This window comes from Nycticebus coucang, chromosome 9, assembly GCF_027406575.1.
Source record: "Nycticebus coucang isolate mNycCou1 chromosome 9, mNycCou1.pri, whole genome shotgun sequence".
Taxonomy (NCBI): domain Eukaryota; kingdom Metazoa; phylum Chordata; class Mammalia; order Primates; family Lorisidae; genus Nycticebus; species Nycticebus coucang.
Window position 1 is genome coordinate 133,443,251 of NC_069788.1, and position 6,120 is coordinate 133,449,370.

The window sequence follows — 6,120 nt, forward strand, 5'->3', positions numbered from 1 at the left end:
GTAAGAAATGCTCCAATCGCAAGAGGCAGTATGGAATCCCCAAAAAGTGGCAGTTATGCACTGTTGTGGACATCAAAGAAATGCTTCCACCATCACTAAAGGGACACTGGGGTTAGTACTGAGGCAAAAAGGGCTGCCTCCCAGCCATACCAGGTGTTGCAAGTGGCTCCCCTCATCCCATGGGTCCCGGAACTCACTCTATCTACTCCAGGGAGGAGAGGGAATGTTTGGCAGCAGAAGGGAGCCAGGAAGCAGAGGGACAATGAATAAAGATGCCAGATGGACAAGTAGCAGTCCCCCAGATTCTAGGAGCCACCGTGGTGACAAGAGTGTTTGATAAAGTTGCTGGGCCAGTACTTCTACATCTCTCACCTGGCATCCCTGGCCAAAACTGTCAGTCTACAGTGTATCACCAGCAGCCAGTTCAACGCGTGCCAAGGACTAACAGTATCCCGAGGAATCCACTCGTATGGAGCAACGCCCTTCAAGGACTTCCAGGTAGACCTTACTGAAATGCCCAGGTTTAGAGGGAACACGTACTGGCTGGTGATGGTCTAGCAGACTTGGAATAGGTAAAAGCCTTTCCCACTGGGATAAAAAGGACTCCTAAAGTAGTAAAGTATTGCCCGGAGAAATCGTCCCATGGTTTAAGTTACCACTCTGTTTAAAAGTTGATAATGGGCTAGCCTTCATAACAGAACTAGTGCAAATAATAAGCTAAAGCTTTAAATAATTTATAGGCCTCAAAGCTTATACAGGATAAAGTGTATGAACAGGACCATAAAAGCAGAAATTGGTCAACTCTGCTAGGAAGCAAAGCTTAACTGGATGCAGGCCTTGCCACTGGTGTTGTTCAAAGAGGTCTCTGTCAATTCTCTGCAATTTAGCAGGAACTCCTAAAAGAACTAGAAAAGACTGAACTGAATAGATAAAAACCCTAGAAAGAGTAACAAGGAAAATCTCCACTGGGGTAATTAACTGTGTTCTGTTTAGTCTTTTCTGTCTGTACATCCTTTCTCTCTGGAGGATCAAGGGGACCCAGTCTAGGTCTGGAATCAGAACCTGGTCCCCCTGAAACCAAGGTAGAAAGAACTTTACACCATCATCCTGACCACATGCACAGCAGTAAAGGTGAAAGAAATACCTGGAATCATCATAGCTGGCTGACTAGGGCTTCACTGCTTCTTGGAAAGTAAAGGTAACTTTTGAAACAATCAACATGCCATGCTCCAGCCACATACTGGGAGCTGGCTGGTCAACGCACAGCTGAAGCTTGAGGAAACTCCTCAAGGGACTTTTTGGACTTTGAACTTTGGAAAAGTGGGGGAATGTCACAGGGAAACGTAAAAACTCATATATATATTAGCCCACCACCATGGTACTATTAAGGCCCGAGTAGAGAACCCAAGAAGAGTCACAGTCCCTAAAACCTCAGTGCTGAAAAGTAACTAATATTGGCACCTGCAGAAACAAGCTGATAGTGAGACCTCAAATTAAAATATATTGGAATCTCAAAAGAGGGGAATGAGAGAGGATAGCCGCGAAGGGTGAGGTCTAGAAGAACAGGTCTTCTCAAGGAGACCACCAGGATACATATGCAGGGTCTGCTCCACGGTGACTCAGCTCTTGGGAATTTATAAACTTAACTTCCTGAAACTTGGAAATTTCTAAGTTCTGTGAAATCCTGTAGTTCTGTAAGGGTGGAATAGCATCTCCCGCTTCATTCAAACTGGCCAATGAGAAGGGTACCTGTGGGGTGGAACTTTTTGACTGTCAATAAAAAGAGAAAGACCAAGGCAGTCAGGGAGCACGGCTGTTTGGAATTCTTCTATAAGCTCCCAGCTGGTGAATAAAGCCCTTCCTCTTATAAATGTGGTGTTTGGGTGCTCTTTCTCTCCTTTGGGCCTTGTCTTTCTGCAACAATAAGAGAAAGGTTATTTCCAAATACCACGTGAATGGGGGGAAGCATAAGAATGAGTACCCAAAGTCTCAGTGATGGTCAGTGACTTTTAAAGATGCTTTTTAGAAAGAAGAGAGGAGAGAAACTGGAAAGTATACATGTATCAAGTGGTTGCTATGGCGGGAGAGTGTAGATGAGTGGAAACAGATTGATTTGTAAACTAATGTGAGAGACAGGTATTGAGCTTCAAATGACCCTGGAGCCAGATCTATTAGCATGTGATAAGGAGGCCTGCAGCCTTTTCTGATTTTAAATCAGGGTACTTGGGTTTTATAGAGGGGAGGCCAGTGCTTTCTGATCATGAATTGCCTTTTAATTCATTTTTTATATATATATATATACCAAGGAATTATATTTGAGGGTGAAATTTCCTTAGCTCCTTCATTTCTCTGGTCTGGAACTTCCCTAGAAGTTTCAAACATTAAGAGCTGAGGTGGTAAATGTAGAGAGAGAGAAAGCAGGTTAGCAATTTAGTAATAAGATAAGATGTTTGATAAGACATATAATAGTATAAATTAGAGGTGGCACCCATACCTGCCTTGGGTAAGGCACCGGACACATACATTGAGGCTGGCAAGTTTGAACCCAGCCTGGCTGGCTAAGGTAACAATGACAACTGTGACAACAAAAATAACAAAAATAGCCAGGCATTGTGGTGGGCACCTGTAGTCCCAGCTACTTGGGAGACTGAGGCAAGAGAATTGCTTCAGCCCAAGATTTTGAGGCTGCTGTGATCTGTTATGCCACAACACTCAACCAAAGGTGACATAGTGAGACTCTGTCTCAAAAAAAAGAGACTATAAATTAGGATGAGAATGAATAAGCAGAAAAGAACAGATCTAAGCCCATTTCCTCATACCCCCATTAAACCAGCCTCTCATTCCTGGGAATAGGTCAGTTCAATAGAATGGTTTCACTTCATTAATTTGATGAAGAAAGTTTATCTTGTTCTTTAAGAGATGTAGATCAGTCTCTATTTTCCCTGACTGATTTATGCAAAAACAACATTTTCCCCCAAATAACAGCACAAGCTCTTCTTTGTTGAGCTATCAAAGCATCCAGGATGTGGTGATTTTGAATTACAACAGATGCTTGGCTGTTAACCTCTGCTTGAAGTGTTCCCAATGCCCACATGGTGATGTTTAGCTCTTATTCTATTACCATGGAGAGATTTATGACTGCACTTTCAATTCTGTTAAGTTCCAAATGCTGAATAAAGGATCCTGAGCATTGAAAAGAACTTTGAGTTATGATATACAAGGGGATTTTTTATAATGTCACATTTTGTATGTTTATAAGGTACAACCTTATGAGCAACAGGCCCAAGATTGTAATTTGACTGGAATTTAAAGTGGAATACTTGGTAATAGAGAGTGTCAGATAGCCAAGACTATAGCATCCTAACCATTTGAGTGGGAACCATTTGTATACCTTATTACCACACAAGATAAAAAGACCAGTATTATTTATAGAAAGTCAGGTTAGAACCTGTGACCTTCCAGCCTGGGGATTGTCATGTCTTGTCCTCTTCACTGGCATATTCACATATGTGGTTGTTATGTGTCCCTGAGCAAAAGATATCTCCACAGTTTTTACAGACCAGTTGTCTCACCAGCAGGTGAAGTCGTATGTTGCTTCTTCTCTGGCTGTGGATACCACATATTATCATTCATGCTTTTCCCAGATTGGTTCCACCAGGCACTGACATCAGCAGGGATGAAAATGAATTCAGGCTGCTTCGCATGGTCTAGATCTTGGTATAAACAGCAATCAGGTTGATTAGTTAGTGTGGCCAGGGTTTGAAAGACTGGTGCAAAGGGGTGCTGGGTCAGCACTTGACCTGCTGAAAAAATAGTAAGTGTTAGTAAGAGTAAGTCATAGTTTGAAGGAAGAGTCATAGTGTAAGATAAAATGAAAAAAGAGAATGGGATAGATTGAGGCAATCTTCACTCAGCTTCTAATGTGTTATTTCTGAAAGTGGAGGGGGATGTTTAAAGAAAAGAGTGTTTAAAAGTGACTTTTTCTTTTTTTGAGACATAGTCTTACTTTATTCCCCTTGGTAGATTGCCTCGGCATCACAGCTCACAGCACTTCCGACTCCTGGGCTTAGGTGATTCTCTTGCACCAGCCTCCCAAGTGGCTGGGACTATAGGTGTCTGCGACCACACCCAACTATTATTTGTTGCAGTTTGGTTGGGGCAGGGCTCAAACTTGCCATCCTCAGTGTATGGGGCTGGTGCACTACCCAAGGAGCCTAACTAATTAGAATATAAGGCAGTTAGCTGTAGCTGCATAACAAATAACCACAGAACACAGGGGTATTGAACAATGAATATTTCTTGTGCATCAGCAGGCTTCCTAGGAGATGTGCTCTCATCTGGCCTTGGCTAGGGCAGCTCAGTGTCACAAATCCCTCATCCTACACAGACTAGATGGCTGGACCCCATATGTCTTCCCAGGGATGACAGAAAGTCAAGGTCAGTAGGCCAAATGATACCTTCACAGCAGCTTGCATTTTGGCTGATTTCCTATTGACCAAAGCCAGACACATGCTGAGCTCGGGGTTGGAAGATTACACCCACCTGCTGAGTAGTAGAGCAGTGCAAAGTTGCATGGCTGAGATGGTGGATACCAACAAGGGTGAAGAATCAGGCCATTAATTTCATCATAGTCTGAGTAGTGTGTATGCCCTCTTGTAGTACCCATGCTGTCAACACCAGCATCACATGTGGAAAAGATGGACAATGTTGCACATATACAGGCCGAGAGCGAGTGTCAGGGCCGTCCCGGGTGTTTCTCCTCCACTACTGCTCCACCTCCTGCCCTCCTGCTCTACCTGGTGCTGCCTGTAGGTGCTCAGGTCAGGCTGGTCATGGAGGCTCCTGATGCTGGAACTCAGAACGCGCTGCTCAGAACACAGAACGTCAGCGAACACACTGATCCCTTCACCTTGGCAAAGTCTGTAGTCAACACAAACCTCCCAGAGTAGCGGACCCTATTCGAAGGACCTGACTCTGCTGAACTGCCCTCATGGGCAGTTATCTGGACAAATCTGGCCCGCAGCAGCCTGCACCAGCTCAGGAGGGCGGGGACCCGCAGGAGAGGCCTGACCGCAGCCCACCCGCCCGGCCCTCACCTCCCGCCCAGCCCTCACCTCCAGCCCGGGTGGCCCATCCTGTCCGCCATGTTTACCCCTTGCTCCCCACTCCTCTGCTCCCGGCCTCCAGGAGGCCTTGCCACAGAGACGGTGGGATGTCCTCAAGGCACTCCATGATGGTACCTCGAAGATGGGATCCCCTTCGACAGCCCGGGTATTCCCATGTGGGGGTACTTCCCAGGGTGTGCTGGGATGGCTTCCCCAAGAAGAAGACCCGGCTACCTGTTCATCATTTCGGTGGATGGGCCGCCCGGGGACTGTGAGGATCCCCCCTCTAGACAAAAAATGGACTCGTTCTGCAGGAGGGGAGCAGGTGATCAGCTCAGCACTGTCCTCACTATCACGCGACATCTCAGACCCAAGTGCCCTCAAAGACAGGATGGAAAACAGTGAGGGGGGAAGACCAAATATTTGCTGATGGCCAGAAAAATACAAGAAGTTGCCATGACAGCAGTGGGACTGGACCTTCAGCCCTTGAGCCCCTGGTGGCCAAAGGAGTCCCGGCTCCTTTGCTGCCTAAGCCTGAGCGTCTGAAGAAAGGTCCCGATTCCCAGAGCTCAGAGGACCCCTTGAATAAGAGATCGTGCACATCTTGTGCGAGCACGTACACATGTGGCATCCCTGTCCCCAGGCGCAATGCCATTACCAGCTCCTACAGCTCTACCCGAGGCTTCTCACAGCTCCAGAAGAGAAGCGGCCCCAGTTCCTCACCCTCCTCATCCCGCTCCAAGACACAACTGAGGCCAGCAAAGAAAATAAGAGGAGAAGAGCTGGGTCATCATTTCAGTTCCTCAACTCCACTTGTCCCAGACAAGGAGTCCCGGGGAGAGAAGGCTGCAGAAACGACCACAAACGTCTGCAGTTCCCCATCTACAACTCACAGCTCTAGGGCGAAAACGGAAGTTTCCGCTGCTGCGCTGTCCACGAGGGGAACCTCTGACTTTGCCTCCAGCTCCCGACCCTGGCTATTCAGTCACTGCTAAACACCTGGACTTAGAAAAGA

The 6,120-nt window shown here is 46.5% G+C and overlaps 1 long non-coding RNA gene across 1 annotated transcript; it reads right to left on the reverse strand.

The window, feature by feature from the left end:
* Window positions 1-3,724: 3,724 nt before the first annotated feature.
* On the reverse strand, window positions 3,725-5,053 carry LOC128594621 (uncharacterized). Its single transcript, XR_008382611.1, has 3 exons — window positions 4,797-5,053; window positions 4,543-4,667; window positions 3,725-3,803 (listed from the first exon to the last, which is right to left on the reverse strand). It is a non-coding gene; the product is annotated as an uncharacterized LOC128594621 (long non-coding RNA).
* Window positions 5,054-6,120: the final 1,067 nt, after the last annotated feature.